Source organism: Meriones unguiculatus, chromosome 8, assembly GCF_030254825.1.
Source record: "Meriones unguiculatus strain TT.TT164.6M chromosome 8, Bangor_MerUng_6.1, whole genome shotgun sequence".
NCBI classification, from domain to species: domain Eukaryota; kingdom Metazoa; phylum Chordata; class Mammalia; order Rodentia; family Muridae; genus Meriones; species Meriones unguiculatus.
In genome coordinates this window covers 100,792,297-100,814,287 of record NC_083356.1, presented here as the reverse complement: position 1 = coordinate 100,814,287, position 21,991 = coordinate 100,792,297, and the positions used below count along the sequence as shown (strand labels likewise).

General features: G+C 38.8%; 1 pseudogene; it reads left to right on the top strand.

Annotated features, from left to right (window-relative positions):
- Positions 1-5,967: 5,967 nt before the first annotated feature.
- On the top strand, positions 5,968-21,669 carry LOC110555803 (olfactory receptor 8K3-like; annotated as a pseudogene).
- Positions 21,670-21,991: the final 322 nt, after the last annotated feature.

Sequence of the window (21,991 nt, the reverse complement as noted above, 5' to 3'; positions counted from 1 at the left end):
ACTAACTGTGTTTGTCAATCACTGGAACCGAGCAGTTTCTGATTTTGCTGCATCAGCACGACACTGAATTTGGTTATTATGCTTTTGAAAGTAGAAGGAAGCCCGCAAGGCACAGAGAACTGCTGTCCGGTCTGGCTGCGACACTTATTAATTAGTTGGCGATTTAAAGTGATTTCCTTAAACTCTTACCCTCAGGTACTCGCCTATAAAATGGGATGATAATGAGGCTGTCTGCTTTAGGGATTTGTGGTAACTGCTAAGCAAGAGAATGTCTAAGAAGACATGTGTGCCCTGTACACAGCCAGAACTCATAAAATACTAATTACTAATGTTTCACATTTTTCATCTATCTCATTCATATTGTTTCATTTACATGGAAGAGGATTTGAAGAAAATGCCATGTGATCTATTTGATTAGTCTTACCAAAAAAGAAAAAAAAAAAAAAAGGAAGAAGAAAATAGAGGAAGTAGCTGTCTTAGCCCTCAAACTAGACTTTTCAGTAGTTTTAAGTGACTTAAATTATTTCAAGCATAAATGTGTGAATCAAGATAAAACATTTATTTTTAAAACAGTGTATGAACGAAATGGGAAAATGTCACTGTGCATGTATGATATTTCACAGATCAAGTGCAGCTATTTCCCTAAGCGGGTCCAGCTGTCCTTGCTGCGGTTCTGGGGCGGCTTACCACCTGATGCTTTCCATGACTGCTCTGCCATCTTTAGGAAGAAGGTGTCACCGTAATCCTGAAGTGGTGTCCAAATTCGGAGTAAGCCAACCCTCTCTTTGTGCCTGGGGAAAAAAAGTGTTGTTGTTTTTTTTTCTCCCATTTCAGTGTCCCTAAGGTTTCTGGTCTCTGTGGACTAGGACTGGAGAAGTCGTCACCAACCGAGACGCCCTCCTCCAACCGTTCTTTCTGGAGTAGTGTGACAGTCCCCTTCCCACTCTGGACCAGCTTGAAAGGATGAGAGGATTATTTGCAAACATCCCCAGCTCTTGATGAACAGCTCTCGGACAGTTCTCCTGCCCCCTAATTCATCTTTTCTTATGAATTAAACTGCTTCCTCGGGTAGAGAAGGACAATAGGAACAGGGTTAGTTGTCAAGGAGAGCATGGGTGGCAGCAAATCATCATGACAGTTTATCCTGTATGTTTCAAATTCCTAGAAATTTCAAATTATGCCTTGTCATTGGTTATTTTGATTTCTTAAGAATTATGTTTCAAAATCAACAAAATAAAATGTTTCTGTAAAAAAAAACATGTAGGTTATATTTATCTTAACTGAGAAAATGGTCGCTTTCGAGAAAGTAGGAAGCCCCTGGACCAGATGACTAGATTTGAGACACATGCTGTTCTAATAGAAAGGCGCTGGCAATTTCTTTACTTTGTTTAAATAACTCCACTTCACTAGAGATAAATCTGCAGTTGAGACTTTACAAATCATATTTGAGTGTAACAGTTTAGAAAAAAAAATGTTATTCTATGAATCTGTTATTATCTCGGCTAAATAAAATATTTATATGGGCTGACTTTGCAGAGCATAGCATTTTCACTGACAGCTGTCCCCTGTTACTTCAGGCTTAGTGAGGCCCTAAGTGAGTCTACTCAGCACAGACCGAAGGTTTACTCATCATGCGCATTTCATGCCATGGGTTTAATTTCACATTTACACGGCACTGCTGTAAATTGGCAAGAAAAAAATCTGCACAAAAATTATCAATGACTTCAGACCAAAGTATTCAGTGTATAAACCGGTATTTTAAGGAATAGCTGGGCATTCCATATTCCAGACACAGGCAGTGAGGAGTCTACTGCTGATGTCATCAAACCTAATCATCCTTATCAAAAGATTGAAGAAAATCTGGGACTCAGAGTACAGGCACAGACAGGCTGGCTCTGCATCTAGACACCAACTTTCTACCGCCCTGTTCTAAAGTAGCAGATTCACCCTTGCAAGGCTCATTCAGGATCCAGAGGGAACGCAACTGAAAAACTTCTCCCATTCCATAAGCTTCCCTGAATGGGTTCTGGACATTCCCCACCCAGAAATGAAATCTCACTGCCTTCTTTTGAATCTGGTGTGACCCTGGAGACATGCTGGTAGCCCATAAAACATGGCAGAAGTGATGTCACATGACTTCCGTGAGCAAATTCTGAAAAGATCATATAGTCTCCATTTGCCTCTCTTGGAACAGTTGCCTCTAAGATGGTCTCTCTTCAGCTCCCTCTTGGAACTCAGCCCACAGGTTTGGGAAGCCCTACAGTGAGGTCATTCTAAGAGCTTTTAGTCAATAGACTACGCTGAGGTGATCCTATTTGTTCTCCCAGGCCAGGTTCCAGAAAGAGGACTCCAGATGATTCCAGGCCTGGCTGGTCCCATCATCTGCATGCATTCAAATTTTCCAGGCTGAAATTCCAGGTACTATGGAACAGACAAGCAACGCCTTCTATGTATGACCTATCTAATCTGTGAACAGAATGAATGATAGTCATTTTGTACTCCTAAACTATTTGCTTCTTGGGCAAAAGGTAGCTAGGACAAAAAACCTATGAGAGCATCATACAAGGTTTTCTAACCTGCTCTTTTTTCCAATGGCTTTTGTTCATTACCAGCATGCTTGTCATAGGAAGGTTCATTTAAGAAACAGGAGAAGAGGCTCTACTTTACAGTTGAGAAGCCCTGGTTCGGGCAAATGACTTGCTTGTTCTAAGTTTGTCTCTTCATCTAGCTCTGGTGATATCAGCACTTACCTATTAGAATTTTTTCAAGGATTAAAATAAGCCCCACAACAATGCCTGGCATAATGCTGGTGTCAGAGTTAAGGAAACAGTTCCCCTTCCCCCTGTGGGATTCATAGCTATTCTTTTATTGGCTTCTTCTATAGCAATACAAAGACATGTTGCCAGCTTCTAGTCATTCAACAGAATGCATGAAAATAAAAACATAATGTGTCTTTAAATAGTATCTTGGGCTTTTCTCCCACATGAATTGAGATGTTATCATCTTATGTTATATATGTACTTTTTCTTTATAACCCAGAGTTAACACAAGAAATGATTCGGAAGCTGACTGGCATTGGGTGAATGTTATAGATGTCATTAGCTGCTATTTATCATCATCATCATCATCATCAATTGTTGGTTTCTGACTACTGTTCAACTTTACTAATTTTGAAGCTAAATATGCCCATAGTTGACCCTAATCCATAAAGTCATGTTCAAGCACTCTTTTAAGTATTTAAAAAAGTATTTAAAATTTTATACCTATGGAGGTTTCCTTTTCATGTTAGTCTGTGCATCTTATGTGTGCAGTACCCACAGAGACCAAAAGAGGGCAGTGGATCCCTTGTGCCTGGAATTATAGTTGTGCACAGCCATGTGGGTCCAGGGAATTCAACCGCAATCCTCCAGATGAACAACCAGTGCTCCTAACTACAGAGTCATCTCTCTATTTCCTGTACTGGGATTCTTATTTATCCCATTAAATATAAAGCCAAGTTAGCCTGAAGTCTGGCTCGCTTTGCCATTTGCCTCTTGCAGTCTCTGTGATGGTACGTTGGTCTGGAAACTCAAGCCCTGCTTTCAAATCTATTCTGTGCACTGTCCTTCAGATCATCCTTTCCTTTGCATTTAAATTAGTCATACCCTCCTTATGTCCCGAAGAACGAGTGTCTGTCTCCTCTGAGGGCTGCACATCAGGTGCACCATATCGCTAAGATACCAGGAGAAAGAGCTTAGGAGATTGCAGCCCAAGTTTCTCCTGCCCAGATGAAGTTTGCTTTTTCCGCAGTACAGACAAGTTTCTAGAGCATCTGCCCAGTGTCACTATAGATCCTTGAGGCCATCAACTTCCCCCACATCATTTCCTCTAGGGCATCTGGAGAAGCAAGTTACCAGACCATAAATCCTTTTTATGACACTTCTTGTGGACAATGAACTATTACTAAAATTTCTTCCATGCATTCTAAGCTCAGTGTCTGTCAAAAGAAGTCTGCCAGATTAATCTACCCTGAAGTTCTTGTCGTCCGAGTGTTGACGGTGACTAACCAATGTCTTGTTTGGGGATTTAAAAATGAAAAACTTTATGCTACTTTCCAAAAGCTTTTCTAAATTGAGTTAGCGTAATCTTTATGTTATTTTATGTTCTAAAATAAAACAGTGGAACCTTCCAGCCCCACCACAAGCCTCATATTCTAGAGTAATAAGAAGTTCACATATACTGACCTCAATGTATTTTTCTCAAATATTTGTCAAATACAATTTATTTTTTAATTCATCATCAAGTTAAGTCCTTGTTCCTGCTCAGTCTCCTGATTCACTATTTTTTTGTTGTCCATTCTGCTATCCCGATCTCTTAAATGAAGCATAAAATGAACTATTAAATGAAGAAGCCGCAATGTTTGTGAACATTTTTCTATTCTATTTTTATCAGTTACCGAAATACACAATCCCTTAACTGTGTTCCCCTCTGATTTGCTTTTTAAAGACTAGTAGTTCTTCCTGGTATTTTTTATTTTATCTCTTCATTTGTAATCTTTTTATGTTTGTTTGTTTTAGTGTTAAGAACTCCTTTTCTTTCTTTTTGTCTCTCTGTTTCCATTTAACCACAATTAACGGTAAAAACCAACTACAGAGTGGACCTTTCCAGTGGCTTTTTTGAACACCTGGTTTCCTGTTCTTTCTTCCTTAAATTCTCTAGAATTTAATTCTCCCAGCACTGGCTGATCCATTGCCTCCAAACCCCTTGGAATAATGAAATGTTTTAAACCAGTATTAATAATTTAATGTGTTATCCTTTGGAAAACAGGTTGGAAATTTTGACTTATACTCGAAATACATCTACGAGATGGAATCAGATCTTTATTTAGGAAGAAAGAAAGAAAGAAAGAAAGAAAGAAAGAAAGAAAGAAAGAAAGAAAGAAAGAAAGAAAGAAAGAAAGAAAGAAAGAAAGAAAGGAAATGGAAGGAAGGAAGGAAGGGATCATTCAAAAGCCATGCCTTGGAAGGATGCTGTGAGGGTGGCAATGGCCCATTGTGAGTAAGTGTTAATTGCGACCTAGAACCACTGTAAGAGGGGGAACAGCTCAGGACACTTATGACGCTGAGCAGAGAACTGCATTGCCAAGAATTCTGCCATCACTCTCTCCCTTGACTCCTGCTTTTGCTGAAGCAGGAAGCGGTGATGGATGATCACAGGGTAATGTTAGTTTTCAGCTTGACAGGCTCTGAGATCACCTAGGAGATGAGCTTCTGAGGCAATTACCTTGTGAAGCAATTATCCAGAGTAGGCTAGTTCCTGGTCAGGCCTGGGACTAGTTGTCTTTTTTTTTCTTAATATTTTTTATTATGTATATAATGTAGTGCCTGCATGTGTGCCTGCACACCAGCAGAGGGCGCCAGATCTCATTATAGATGGTTGTGAGCCACCATGTGGTTGCTGGGAATTGAACTCAGGACCTCGGGAAGAGCAGCCAGCGCTCTTAACCTCTGAGCCATCTCTCCAGCCCTAGTTGTCTTTATTTAGGTTGATAGAGCTGGAAAGACTCACCCTAAACACAGGCTTGGGCCCTGACCTGCATGAGAAGGAGGAAGCTATCTGAGTTCCATGAATCAACCTGATGCAATTCAAGTTACCCAGCTGTTTCACGCTCCTGCTGCTAGGACTGCCCTTCGTACAGACTGCATCCTTGAACTGTGAGACACAACAAGCCTTTTCTTCCTCAAGCTGATTTTTGCTGTTGCTCCTGCTGTTACTGTTGGTTGTTCCCTATCACAGCAATGAGAAAGGGCAATACACAGGCAAGAGCAAGAATGCCACAGCACAGAGTATTTCTGCTCAAGATGAGGCAGCTGCTTGCTCAATCCCAAGAGGAAACATAAAACTGTTAGATAAAGAGATAAGACCTGGCCCGCCTTTGTGTTCCTTGTCCTGGCTCTTGCTTACAGTCATCAGGGCTGTAAAATAAGCATGGCCAGTGGTCACAGGTAAGTTAAAAGGCTTTTCTGAATTAAAAGACAAGCAAACAGCAGAGAGTTGCCTAAATATTTGAGGCAAAGCAATAAAGAGCATATTAGAGATGATTGAAACTCCTTTCACAGGAGGGCTTATCCTTGGTCATATGCTAAGGGGCAGACATTAAAATAAGTAAAATTAATGTACGCAAGATTTAAGAAAGGGAAAAATTCTGGAAATTCCCATTAATCAGATGTGACATGCATAATGCCAACATATATTTCAATAAGAGAATATTAAAGATGATATTTGAATAAGAAGATATTTGCAGCCATAGAATAACTTATTAAGCTATGTCATCCCCAAAATGGCTCAAAGTTCAGCTTATGGGTATAGTGCTGTGAAAGCATGAGAGTTGTCCAGAGACACAAATACTAAACTGAAAAGTCCTCAATCTACCAGATAAAAGTCGAGAAAACAGAAAGAAAAGCCATGAAAGTAACCAATAAAATAATAAATCAAACTTAAGGAAAATGAAATTTTGATTTCTTATCTTTAAAAGGCAAGAGAGGAATGGTAAAAAACAAACAAACAAACACTGGCAGGGGCTGGTGAGATGGCTCCGTGTTTTAGAATACTTGCTGCTCTTGCTGAGGACCTGGGTTCAATTCTCAGTACCTACACATTGGCTTAAAACTATCAGTAATTCTAATTCCAAGGGATCTGATGCCCTGTTCTGCACTCTGCCCTCTGCTTCTGACCTTCTCAGGAACCATGAAGGTACATGACACTCATGCATACGAGAAAGCAAAAACTCATACATACGGAATAAAATAGATGTATTTTTTTAAACCACTGGAAAGAACCATCATCGTGAAATTGCAAAGCTACAAAGAAAAATCTTGTTTTGAGAAAGAGAAATAAGCCATATAAAATATGAGATTGGTAGGACATGTCAATTGTAAGAAAACAGGAAAAAGGCTTATCAAAGTGCATGTCCGTGGTGGAACATGTTTCATCCCGGCACTTGGGGGGCAGAGGCAGGCCGATCTCTGAGTTCAAGGCCAGCCTGGTCTACAGAGTGAGTTCCTGGATAGCCAGGCTATTCTGAACTATCCTTTTTACCACAGAGAAACCCTGTCTTGAAAAACAAAACAAAACAAACAAACAAACAAACAAACAGAAGGCTATCAAAGAACTGGGAAAAATAACTACATTGAAGCGCAGGCTGGAGAGATGGCTCAGCAGTTAAGAGCACGTGACGCTGCTGCAGAAGACCAGGGTTCACGTCTCAATCCCTAGAGGTGGGTCCAAACTGCCAGCAACTCTAGTTTCCCGGGTTCTAATGCCCTCTTCCGACCTCTGCAGGCTCCTTCATGAATATGGTGCAACATACATACACTCAGGCATACAAACGTACCCATGAAAATAAAATGAATTAATCAGAAAAGTTAAAGCCAGTGCCGGTAACACCGTCTCTCTGGATGCTGAACCCGGAGAGTGAAGAGCTTAAGATCCGCCCAGCCGGTTTTGTTTTTTTTTGTTTGTTTTTTTTTTTTTTTCAGGGCTGGGGAGATGGATCAGTGGGTAGGGTGTTAGCCTTTCAAGCATGAGAGCTTGAGGTTCCCATCCCCAAGATCTACGTTTGTAAAGGGGGATGGAGGTGGAGGTGTATGCCTGTAATTCCAGCCCTCGAGATAGACAGAGACAAGCAATTCTGTGGGCTCCCTGGCCAGCTAGCCCAGTGAATCGGCAGGCTCTCAGTTAAGTGAAAAACTGTATCTCAAAAAATAAGGTGGGACATAATGGAGGAAGATGCTGGGTAGGTATACACACACACACACATACACACACACAAATACAGACACATACACACACACACATACACAGCAGTTTCTCAGTATAAAAAATTTTATATCTTAAAAGCAGCTGTTCAATTGCTAGATAGATTTATAAGAAAAATACATTTTAGTCATATCCCCCCCCCATAGAACCACACAGCAAACAAAGTTTTAAACATGTTGCATAAAATACAATAGAAATATAAGGATGAATTTATAAATAATCAATCATAATCAGAGACTGTAATACATTGCTCACAAACCAGATTATCAAGCTCACGGGGAATTATCAGAAACAATCAGAGGGCAAACTAGAGAAAGGGAGAAAATGTGAGCTACATTATTTGGTAAGGGATTGAGGTCTAGTGCAAATCACCACACAGCTCAACAGCAACAGAGTACAAAGAAGGCAGATAAGTGATCAAGAGTCTTGTGAAGAGATGCCTGACATCACTACTCACTATGAAAATGCAATTAAAGCTGTGATATCAGCTCTGTCCCCTGAGTTAGCAAATCTCTAACTTTTCTATTCTGTGACAAAATACTATGACCAATGACAAATTGAGGTAACCGTTATTTGGGCTTGCAGGTTCGGAGGTGTAGAGGTCCATCATAGCACGGAAGGCATGGCTGCAGAAGTAGGAAGCTGAGGGATCACGTCTCAGCAGCACTGAGGTAGCAGAAAGAAGGAGCAGGCCGGCTCCAGGCCGGCTCCCCATGACCCTCAAAACTTGCTCCAGTGATGTTCGTCTTCCAGCAAGCCTGCATCTTTTAAACATGCCATCACTTCCCTAAACAGTGCCACCAACTATGGACCAATTGTTTAGAGACTTGAGCCAATGGGGGTGGGGGACCTTTTTTTATCCAAACCCACATCAGATAGCTATTATAAAATTTTTTATTAAATACAGAAAATAAATCTTAGTGATGTAATAAAGTTGAAAAGTTTGTGCATTGTTACTAGAAAGGAAAATACAGCAGTCATGATGGGAGGAAACTATATGTATGTTTCTAAAGAAAAATAAAATAAAATAAAATTTTCTTCATGATGTCAAAAACAGTGTCTGGAACAGACACAGAAAGCCAGGTAATCGCCAAGTCATTCACAGAGGCCAGAATATACAAACCACTGAAGCAGATGCACAGCTGACAGAGGAGCAAATAAAACGAGGAATATACGTCTATATTACTCAGCCCTTTTAGGAGGCAAACACTAACAATGCTGTAATCCCACTGCATTGTAAGTACATCATGCTAAGTGGGCTCAGTCAGCCATCGGAGGACAAACACTGTATAACTCCACTTATATAAAGATCTAGAATAGTCAAGTTTATAGAAAGCAAATCCTACTGCTTTCTGGGCAGGAGAAAGCCCAGCTGTTGCTTGGTAGGTAGAGTTTTATGTGTGGAAGACGAGGACATTTGGATGGTGCTCCTGCTGCTGCTGCTGTAATACTGTGAGCACTACTGAACTGTATTCTAAATGCTTAAAATGGCTATGCATGTTTATGAAATAAGGAGAGGCAGGAAGAAACAGCATCACTTTATTTATTTTGCCCATTATTTAAAGATTTTTTCTTTTCTATTATTAATTACACTTTATTCATTTTGTATCCCTCCCATAAGGCCCTCCCTCCTCCCCTCCCGATTCCACCCTTCCTCCCCTTTTTGCATGCATGCCCTTCCCCAAGTCCACTGATAAGGGACAAATGGAAAAAGAGAGGCAAGGAGGGAGATAGGAAGGAATGGATGGAGGAAGAAAGATGGTGAAGGGAGGGAGGGAGGCAGGCTAGGTAAGATTGGGAGCTTCTAGGAACAGGAAAGGATCCTGGCCTTGCTTCTCTGTCCTGAAATTATGGTGGAGAGAGATCCCTTTATCAACTCTTCTCCTGGCACAGATTCCAACAGTAGAATAGAAATGGAAAAATTAAGGCAGAAGAAGTAAAAAAAAAAAAAAAGTGCCTCCTCTATTACTGAGCGAGAAGAAGTTCCAAGTTCCAAGGAGGCTCAGCATACCTAGCTTTTCTGTTTAGTATTTTGAACTTTCTCTCCCTTTCTAGTTTACCTGCTTACGTGCTTTTTGTTTGGCCCTTTGTCGAACGCTTTGGTTAATACACAAAATACCTCTCAGAGGTTGATGTATTGGAATGTTTGCTCTATGGGGCTTATAGAAATACTTGGTAAATGTTCTTTTTATTTCCTCAGATGAGGACAAAAGCCTTTCTAGTTCTTTCTGTGTTCCCAATGTGTAGTTCAATTCAGCCCTTCTGGCCTAAACTCCTCTCTGAGCTTACTGATTCAAACTGAGTTCTCTTGGCTTCTGACTAAATTGCTCTGCCTGGCTTTAAACTAATTCTGGCAATATGTTCTAATCTTCTGGCTCCTTCTGTTTTCACCCATATCTAGCTTGTTTGCTCTGCACCTTCCTCCTTAAAAATGTCCCAGTAAAAAACTCTCAGTTAAAAAAAAAAAAACAAAACTTTCTTCTCTCTTTTCTGTGTGCTGCTTTAAGTGGCTTCTCTTTTCTGTCCTGTTCTCATGAGAGTTGGGCGTATCCTATCTCTGACTCACTCTGTCATATCTTTCTCTGATTCATCCCTTTGTCTGCCCCTCAGCGACACGTTGCTTTAAAATATGGTTGATTCCTTCTATAAACTACCCTAACCTTCATTATTTGGGATCAAGGCATGTACTAAAGGCATGTCTATATTCCAGCTGTGCGTCTGGAATGTGTGGGTTCATCTGTGCATCACCCCATGTTTCTCATGAGCAACCAAGGGATTTTAAACCATGTTCTATGTTGTTCTTACTATCAGTACTTGAAGATTAAACTGGATATGGGTTCTCCACAATTGCCCGGGCCAAGTCACCACAATTACCTAGACAAATGATTCATGAAACTCATTTATTTATAAATGTTGATACTGGCTGTTAGAAGTGGCGAGTGATTGTTTGCAAGGGTTCTGTGGCTATATAATGTTTAATTACTCCATCTTTCTGAGAGCAAGCTCATAATTGAGGCAATGTGTAATGTTAAACACATGTCACCCACATTGCTTTTAATTCCTAGCATAGATATGTTTATATAAGCAATGTGCTGAGACTTTCACAGACAAGGGATTTGGAAAAGTCTGCCTATTTTGTCCAAAATTTTACTGGTTTACAGACAGTGAAAACCCTTCATAAGTATATTTATTATATGTGTACTCAGGAGGAAAACAAGTTCAACTGTCCTAGTTATAAAATACATTTGAAAGTAACAAAATTATTCTATTGTTTTAGTAAGTTCTAAACTATATAAGAAAGATATGAGCTATTTCAAGTTAATGAAGGAGAAGTGAATGAGATATAAAATGACAGACATAGCAAATAGGGAGCCAATAAACAGTTCCATGACTGTATTTATGCCCGAGGAAAAACTAGAGGCAGTAATAAAACTGTAAGAAAATCTTCTCAAGGCTATCTAGATGCATACACACACATGCACCAGAATACACACACACACACACACACATATACATCAGAATGCACAGACAAACATGCACAAACATCAGAATGCACATACAAACACACACACATACATACTAGAACACACATACATACATGCATGCATCAGAATGCAGACACACACACACACACACACACCATATCGAAATAGAAAAAAAAAAAAACCTCTCACACTATTCAGAGATGCAAAACCCTATTAATCTACGTGCAAAACGAAAAGTCAGACTAGTCTCTTGCGTTCTCTTCAATAATAAAGGTGCACAATAATAAACTGGAACAATATGTTCAGCCTAGGACTCTCAAATTTGCCATTCATGTGTATGTGTGATATAGAGAGCATTCGCTATACATGGCCTTACAAAATACTTCACAGGGCGTTTGCTCATCGAAAATTTCCTTAAAGGCGTTCTCTATCTGCTCAAGGATATCAGTCCTATCGGTCATAGGATTAACTATTCCAATTTGTTGTTGCTTTGGGTTTTTTTGTTTTTGTTTTTGTTTTTGAGACAGGGTTTCTCTCTATAGCCTTGGCTGTAGACCAGGCGGGCCTCAAACTCACAGAGATGTACCTGCCTCTTCCTCCTTGAGTGCTGGCATTATAGGTGTGTGCCACCGCGCCTGGCAACAATTCCAATTTTTAACTTACAAAATAAACAATGACCAAAAAAAAAAAAAAAAGAAAAAAGAAAAAGAAAAAGGCTTGCTGGTGTACTGTATAGATAAGATATGACAAAGAACAAGCACTTACTTCTTTTTAATTACTTATAATTGGTGTGTTCCTCTTTTGAAGGCGATGAAAAATATCTTACAACATTTGAAATTCTTACTCTCTCCAGATAGCATCCTGAAAAGGCATGGAGCAGATGTAGGCGTGGGCTTGTCCTGGTAGAGTCTGAGAGAGCTGGGGGCATGGAAACATGCACCAAAGGTGAAGGGTGAGTTTAAAAGTGACGTAGTTAAAGTAGAGAAAAGACTTTCTCTTTGTGTATGTGCACATTTTTGTGGGCACTGGTGTGTGTGTGTGTGTGTGTATGTGTGTGTGTTTGTGTGTGTGTGTATGTGTGTGTGTTTGTGTGTGTGTGTATGCACGCGTGCATGTGCCTGCAGGTTTGAGGATGATGCTGGGTGTCTTCCTTGATCACCCTTTTCATTCTTTGAGTCAGGGTCTTTCAACTGAATCTACAGCTCACTAATCAGGCATGTCCAGCTGGCCGTCTTGTCCTGGCATCCCCTGTCTCCATGGTCCAAGTGCTGGGATAATAAGCAGACCACCATGCCCACCTGATATTCACATAGGAACTAGGGGCTGGACAATTGCTTTGTGTGCTGAGCCATCTCCTCAGCCCCTTTAAAATAGCCACTTTAATGGCGAAAATCCAACTGAGAAAACAGAGTAACCTAGGTTCAAAAAGAGGGCATAAAGAAACCTGTATTTAATCTGTGGTCTGTTATAAGAGCAGCAGAAATAGAAGAGGAGAGCTGTATGAGACATCCTGGAGACTGAGGAGGTCTCTCTAACATCCATTCTTCTCTTCCTCAGTTCTATCTAATCCTGGTGGTCTCTGCTTCCATAACTGGTCCAGGATCATCTAAGCCACTGAGAATAGAGACTAGGAGAAAACGTTTCTTCTTCAGAAAAAGGAAGACATCTCTCTTTCTGATCTTGTAGTTATTTTGATATATGTGTGAGGCAAGGAATGTCCCTGAAGATATGGTAAGATGCAAGTTGAATCTTAAGAGTACACTTTTGGCCAATCCTAGACATTTATGTTATATATCTTACACTTTTGGTAAAGTCAGTGACCCACCCACACCTTTCAAAGGCCTCATGGACTCCTTTTCTGTGAATGAGGAAGAGGACTTGGTCTGACAGTTTATACCAGGTAAGGACAGTTGAAGAAGTGGGAGAAAACTGACATGAAGAATTAGCACTTCAAGGTTCTTGAAAAAGTTGTTACAAATCCTTACCTCATATGTAGTAGGCAACCCAGCTCCTCCAACTTCTCTGATAATCCACAGGCCACTGTGGGTGGGGCTTGCTTCTATTTCTCCCCATCCTGTGTGCTTTCATAGACCTAACTCCAGCTGCATTGTTTTGTCTGTATGATGTCTCCTTTCACTACTGGATACTGTCCAATCTCTATTCTTCCAAACACTGGGTACAACAATTCCTCCGCATATGTGCAGGCATGGATTGAGGTTGCAGGCAGCAAAGCAGAGCTGGCAGATTAGCACTAGGCACATCTCTGAAGAAGGCCCCTGTGTTGGTTGCCTTTTCTAACGGGGCTTTGGGTTCTTGTTACATTGCTAATCTTCTTTCTTCCCTGGCTTGTTTACTCTTTCAAAAGAAAAAAGAAATAATGCTTGTGTTGGTCAGCTTTTGCCAACTTGACAAAAAGCGGAAGAAACAGCCCTACTATGGGTGGTGCCAACCCTGGGCAGGGAATCCTATGTTGTAGAAGAAAGACAGCTGAGCAATCATGGAAAGCATGCCAGCAGGCAGCTTTCCTTCATGGTCTCTGACTCAGTTCTGGGGCCCAGGTTCCTCCCTTGAGTTTGTTGGTTTCCTTCAATAACGGACTGTGACTGCTATGCATAAGCCAAACAAAACATTTCCTCCCCAAGTTGGTTTTGGTCAGTGTTTTATCACAGCAACAGAAAACAAACTAGTACAATTTTCTTGGGGGTCAGGTCTCACTATAAATCCCAGGATTGGTTTTGAACTTGTGGTAATCCTCCTGCCTCAGTTCCCCAAGTCTGGATTATAACATATGTCACCATGCCTGGCTCAGATATTACTTATGTGAAACAATTTCACTAGACCACTGATTCACCCAGCCAATTTAAAATAGCACATTACTTCTTCTTACACATTTCAAAAAGTAACAACCAAACAGTGGAAACAATTCAGCTGCTAAGAAACAGGGGGTTGTTTAAATAAATTACAGTTTATGCATATTATATAATATCAAATAACCAGTATATAGGACTCTTCCATTTCAGTATGAAACACAGAGCACATCTCAAAGAAAGGGCAGTGAGAAAGCACAAAAATATGATGGAATGGAATTGGTTCAGTGCTTAAAAGGAACATACTGCTTTTCCAAGTAAAACATGTTGCGTTACCAGCATGTCCGGCAGCTTACAACTACCTGTGACTCTAGATCCAGGGAATTTTTTGCTCTCTTCTGGGCTCTGTGGCCATCCAAACACACGTGGCACACACATACTCATACATACATATAAGTAAAAATAAGTCTAGAAAAAAATACCAAAAAAAAGTATGTTCATGATAGCATTGCAATGAAGACAAGGACGTATCAGGAAAACAGGGTTTTCTGTATATGACTAGAAGAGGGCACACAAAATGGGCATTATGAAGACTATAAACACAGCGGGAGTCATTGTCTTTAGCAAGAAAGATGTGAGGCTCTGCAGCTGGGGGAACTAGATAGCAAGAGATGCAAAAATCAAAATAATATCCTCAAGGATTATTTACAGTGCAACTTTTAAATGCAGTCCTCTGTTGTGGTTGTTCTTTCTCCCAGACCCAAGCTCCCAGAACAAATACTCATGAGACTTAAAATATAGTTTACAAATACCTTGGCCATATAGCTAGGCTCTTTTCTGACTAGCTCCTAAGCTTAAAATAATCCATTATACTAATCTACATTTTGACATGTGGCTGGTTACCTCTTCTCAGGTACCACGTGTGTATCCTCCTCACTTCTTGACAGATGGATCTCTGCAGCTGGCTCTATCCCAGAATCTTTTCTGACTACAAGATCTTCTATTTCCTGCCTAAGTTATAGGCCTTTTGTTAGTTAGTTACTTTGTTTGTTTTTTTTGACAAGTGTTGCATCCATATAATACACAAGCTATTCTTTCAACATTTCTCCCTTTAAGTCCAATAAAAGGCCCCTTTTATTTCAATAATAAAGCATATATAATAACAACAATTATGAAAACTATTAGTTAAGATTTACATTTACAATGTCCAATCCATATGTATTTGGCAGCTTTGGAGAAAAACTTCGGTATGTTTAAAGTTCTGTACCTAACTCATTTTCTATCCTTACTTGATATAAATTTAAAGTTATTTTTGATACACAAATGAATATATGTTTCAAATCTTGTATAAGGTATTGGACCTATGAAACTCATTTATAAAAACAAGGTTTACTTCCAGTCCTTTTAAAAGCTGCTATTGCAAACAGTTTAGGCTAATTAAGTAATGCAAGTTAAGAGTTAGTCAATCTAAAAACATCTTAAATCCAAAGCAACTTAAGCTTTATTTTAAGACTATAACTATCTAGTCACCAACCCCATCAGAGACTTGAGAAAGAATAAATATTACCTGAATGTGCAGGAAGTATATGTAAGCAGCTTCCAAAACTATGGAAACAAAGACAGCTTCCTGTCTGGACATTCCCCAAATTTTTTTTTATGTCATTGGAGCATTACCTTCAACCTTCTGGCCCAGAATATCTGACAGACATATTTGAGAAGCAGAAATTATGAAGGACTTGCTTACTCTGTCATGGCAGAGCTTTGCAGTTGACTTTGCCTGAATACAAGTATTGCCCATTTCAGACAGCATTCTGTCTACACTTGAAGTGAGAGCATTTTTTTTTTTTTGGCCTGGTGGCTAGCTTGTAATATTTGAGGTTCTTATGGAGGTTCTTCAGTGTTCAACATCTTCTTCCAAGATAAATGGGGTGCTGCCAGGAGTTGACATGTCTCAATGCCAGAAAAGTCTTAAAATAAAATAATAAAATATCTATCTCTAAATGCCATTTTCTTTAGGTCTCTAAAGTTTTTGAAGACCACCTACATTTATATAGTAGATAATCTGTATCTATCCATCCATCTATCTTGTATATGAATAGGTGAATATTGCTTGTTTATGGCTATATACTTTTTGTTCAACCTAGGATGTATTTCTGTGATAATCTAGACTAGTATTGACTAGTATCTGACATGACCATGAGTTTGACTGAGTAACTATTAACTTGCATTATTTAATTATCCTAAACTGTTTGCAATAGCAGCTTTTAAAGGAACTGGAACTAAACCTTATTTATAAATGAGTTTCATAGGTCCAATACCTTATACAAGATTTGAAACATTCATTTGTGCATCAAAAATAACCTTAAATTTGTATCAATATACAAAAATCTATACCAATATAAGCAAAAATAAATGTTTTACTATATCAATATACAAATTTATACCAATGTAAACAAAAATAACCTTAATTTTGTATCAATATACAATAATCTTTGCCAAAGTATCAAAAATGTTTGAGAACAGCAATAGCTCTACAGTTGAAGAGTAGATTCAATAATCGATCCTTTATATTATTTCTATATTATTACTATATTCCCCCTTTTTCTTCTCAACCCTTTCCCCTTACTTAAGAAAGAAAAAAAGGATAGAGAAAAGAAAAGAAAACAAAGAAATACCTGAGTCTAAGCTCCTATACCTTGTTTTATTTCCTGAACAAGGCCAAATATCTTGTAACCAATCCTCTTTTTAATGACAAGTATCCATCACCCAATAGAATGATCAAAAACTACCCAGCCCTCTTAAGGGACTAGAACATCATTATCTTAATATTGTTTCCTGTTGACTTGGAGCACAGTATCCCTTTTGTGGGACCCAAGAACACTGGGAAAAATAGTTAAGTCTTAAGAAAGCTGGCTGTAATACTTATTGTCCAGTCTCTAAATGCTGTAAAAGTGCAAGCTTAAATGAAGTCCTGCTTGAACAGTCAGAAGGGCTGGACCAATTGAGCTAGCTGCTTTGAAGTTGTTCTTGAAGCAAGTTTTGATGAAACAGAAACTGATGTAGTGTGAGGCTGGATCACCTTGGATACTTGTCTTTTTTGCTGTCTGGTCCTCTTGCTTCATAAACATATAAACTTTCAAAGGTAATTATACATTTCTGCATTACTTTACATAGTTTCAGTGTGCACAGATCAGTCAAAGATGATTTTCTGCTCTTTGTTTGAGCAAGTGAAAGACATCTGTCTTTCTGGATAAGCTAGTCTGGATTGCAATATAAATCTCCATTCGTGTCATATGAAAAGATGGCATGTATAATAAGTCTTGAGGACTCTGTAGCCAACAAGATTTATTGGCTGTGCAAAGACATTCATGTCACAACCAGTTTCAAAGCTGTTCCCAAGTAGAGGGGTCAGTATATACACTAACTGTCTTGATCTTTTCAACTTCCTTCTTTGTGTCTGTAGCTAACATCTTCAGGGGTTTTCCCTCTGTCAAAATGTAATGTCTAACAGTTTGGATGGAGGACATAGCTTTTCTTTTACTGTTGGAACAAATGTAAAAATCTCCTCCTCCAGGTAACATACCTCTTTTCTTCCATTTTGGAATTAAGACCTTTATATGCTGATCTAATTCAGCAGTCCCTTTTAAAATCCTGTTTTTGTTTTTGTTGTTGTTTTAACAGTTGTGCTACTGTCTCATTGACTTTTAAGAAATTCAGTGTCAACAAAGCACCATTAAATCTATCCCTGAAATAGTCTTTATCCCCCTTCTGTTGTATGAGCACCCCTTTAGAATTCTTGTTAGAGCTCTCTGTAATTGTTTGGCCTGTAGGACTGTAAGTTATATCTGTAACGTTTTTTATGCCGTTATGTCCAAAAAAACAGTCTCAATTTGTACAGGTATTTCCATAGTTGTCATAACTTCTAACAAATGTGCAGCCTAAGAATTATCCTTCCCAGAATTGAATGCAAAAGCCCATTGGAATTCTGAATATGTATCAATAAGTAGAATCTGGATTTTAAATTCAATATGTTGTATCTCTACGGGTTGCCATTCTAATTCCTCAAGCCCCTGTGTATTTTTCTACTCTGGAGCTATTTTTTCTAATCTCTGTTCTATGATCTCCAATCCAGCAATCCATTTCTCAGTCTCCTCCTTCTCCAAGTCTGTTTCAGTTTGATCTTTCTTAAAAAGGTCTATGCTTAATTTTATTTATGCTTACTACTGAAATTATGGTTATGATTATGATTATTTGTATGTTGACAGTCAAAACAAAACTGTATGGAGTTCAAATGTCCTCCTCTACCTGGTTTTCAATTTTTTTTTAAAATAAGGAATAATACATGTGTATATGTAATAGGTTTATTTTGATGTGTTTATTTTTTATTTTTTTTATTTTTTGGTCAGCCTGGAGACTGAACCTAGCACTTTTTTTTAAGATTTATTTATTATTTATACAACATTATGCCTGTACACCAGATCTTACTGTAGATGGTTATGAGCCACCATGTGGTTGCTGGGAATTGAACTCAGGACCTTTTGGAAGAACAGCGAGTGCTCTTAACCTCTGAGCCATCTCTCCAGCCCGGTTTTCAATTTTTTAACATGGACAATATTCATTTCTTTATCTCTCTAAATCTCTAAGTCAATCTGTGAAGACTTATTTTATCATTTAAACTGTATTTTTATTTTATTTTTTTTTTACTGTCTATTTCAGTTTATTTATTTATTAGCATCTATGTACCCTTGAAAACATTTTTGTCTATTTTTCCCTCATTTTTCTTTCTTTGGAGATTTGCTTTCTTTGTGTATTTATCTTTCTTTTACCACCAATTAATATAATATCTTACTCTACATTTAACTTTATTTAAACTCTTTCCCATCTTTACATCCCTTATTTCTCTTTATTTAATTCTGTCTTTAAGGATTTGGTTGTATTAAATTCAAACCATTTGTATCTATTATTGATGTTTCACATATAGTCTCTTTCTCTCTCTAAGATGAAAAGAGAAGTTTAACCATGTTTTTTGTTTGTTTGGTTGGTTGTTCTTTTGTTGTTGTTTTGTTTTTTAACCTGGTTGATTGAGTTTGAATTTTGTGTGTGTGTCTGTGCTTGGCTCCTGCTTCCCCAACTGTGCTTTGCTTGGCTAAGCTCCCCGCCACCCCTATCCTTCTCTACCGCATAGCCCTCTGGCCATGACCAGCTGGGCAGGAAGGGGTGGTCCGCCAGCTTCTCAATGGTATCTCCTAGCTGCTGCTGCAGTGCCTGGCCCAGGAAAACGAAGGTCTCTGCCAGTCACAAGTGCCTGGACTTGCCCGAGAGACTGCTGCGCAGTTCTGGCCTTTCTGGAACCACGAAGTGCTTGGTAGATCTGCCCCTAACGTTTGCTCGTAAGGTTTCTCTGTGTAGCCTTGGCTGTTCCGGACTTTGAAGATGAAGCTGGCCTCAAACTCACAGAGATCTGCTTCTCTGATTGCTGGGATTACAGGCGTGCACCACTGCATCCGTCTCCTGTCTTTTTAAGGCATACAAAATGAGCTTTAACAGGAAAAGGGGAGAGAAAGGGAATTAAAGTGCCTTTTCTCTCCCTCTTTCTCCTACTTATTGGTTTCACTAATACTTTCTTTAGGACGGCACAAATTTTATACCACCAGAATACATGTAACATATTCCAGAGGGAATCTTAACTTTTTTTTTTAATTTGAACTCTCATATATAGTTTGAAATTTTATAGCAACTTTTATGTTGCTTATGTAACATATATATTGCTAGAAATATTGGATAACGTTGCTTAGGATAATTTGTCATGGAAAAATAAATCATTTTTCATTTAATCTAATTATATGCATAGCAACAAATGAGATCTTCAGCTGAAGAAATTTATTGATACCTTTTCTTTGTGGGTTTTAAATTTTATATGCTAGGAACTGAAAGCAACAATGTATATTCTTTACAAAACTTATCTTTTAAAAGTCCTCAGAATGTAAGCATTCATGTTAGAATGATCATGTCAGAAAAACTGAAGCATTTTGTAATGGTCCATACCTTCTGTGCTTCACTTCTCATCACTCAAATTACGCCTTCAGGGATTAGGAGCTGAAAGATCTATTTTTAAATCCATTTTCATTTTCCTTTGTGGTATCATTAATCTTGTACATTTATGGTATAGTGGGAGCGTCTTGACATATGCATATAAAGAGAATGGAGGCTTCAACTTTGCTTAAATGCAAAAGCGTTTAAGTTACTCTTTGTTCTCCAGGCAGTTAATATTCAGGAGTCTTTTTCGTGGTGTCACATTCTTGCATCTTAGTTGTCCACTTTTGTAAAGAAAAGTGGTTAGATCTTTACCAGAAATGAAATAGGGCAGAGATATGATGGAAAGGGCAGCTGACTGGCATAGCATATCTAGATAAGGAAGGTGTGTAAGTTCTGTAGACAGGGACTGTCTCTGACATGAACTCAATGGCTGGCTCTTTGACCCCCCCCCCACACACACACACATGACAGGGAAGAGCAGCCTTGCTAGGTCACAGAGGAGGAAATTGCTGCCAGTCTTAATGAGACCTGATAAGCTAGGGTCAGATGGAAGGGGAGGAGGACCCCCCTTATCAGTGGACTTAGAGCGGGGCAGGGAGGAGATGAGGGAGGGAAGGAGGGAGGGGGCTACAGCTGTGCTACAAAGTAAATAAATTTTAATTAATATAAAAAATTAATAAAAGAAAAAAAAAACACAGCCTTACATTGATCCTTACATTCATCCTCTTAGGCATTACTGACTGCACTGAGCTTCAGGGTCCATGATTTTGATTGTTCCTCATCACATATCTGATCTCACTGGTGGGCAACTTGGGCCTGATGATCCTCACCATGGTGGACTCCAGGCAGCAAATACCCATGTACTTCTCTCTAAGACATCTGACTATCAGTGATCTTGGTTATTGTACAACTGTGGGACCCAAAAATACTGGTAACTTTTGTTGTTGATCAAAATACAATCACTAAGCACCTTTGGGCAATACAGCTAACTTTCTTTCTTGTGTCCGTCATTTGTGATCACTTTATCCTCTCCTCAATGTCCTTTGACTGCTATGTGGGCATCTGTAAGCCTCAGGACACTGTCAAAATGTCACATACGGTATGTTGGATGCTAATGGCAGTCCTTCATTTCTATAGTGTCATTTCTCTTCTCATCACTATAAAAATGTTGCAGTACCCTTTTGTGGCTACAAAATCTTTAGCCATTTCTGCAGCAGTCTTCCTTTAATATCATTGCTCTGCTCAAATTCACATGAAATAGAAATTGTAATTTTGATTTCAGCAAGTTAAATTTGGTTTCATCTCTAGTGGTTCTCCTATTTCTTTACCTACTCATTCTAATAGCCATTTTTAGGAAGAATTCAGCTGAAGGTGGGAAAAAAGCTTTGTCTACCTGTGGGTTCCTACTGACAGTGGTTGTTGTCTTCTATGGGACTTTGATGTTTATGTATGTGCTGCTCAAATCAAGTCACTCCGTTGATAGTGATAAGTTGGCCTCCATCTTTTATATTCTGATTATCTCCCTGTTGAATCCTTTAATCTAAGGAACAGAGACATAAATCATACTCTGGACAGGTTGTGGAAAGTATCCTGTAATAATTTTTTTTAAATCTTACAGATGAAATTTATCTTGTAAATTACAAGTATTTTCTTTTCTATGTGTGTATCCAGTTTAATAGCAAGCAAAAATGTATCTAACACATATTCATCTGTTGTCTTAAATTTTTTTCACCAACTGTTAATTGGTCTAAGTATGTCAATTAAAGATAAAAATGTGTTTTTATTGAAATTTGTTAAAACTTTCAGAGAAACTTCATGTTTAATAAAGGAATGGCCAAGCATAAGGGGAAAAAAATTTCTATAGAA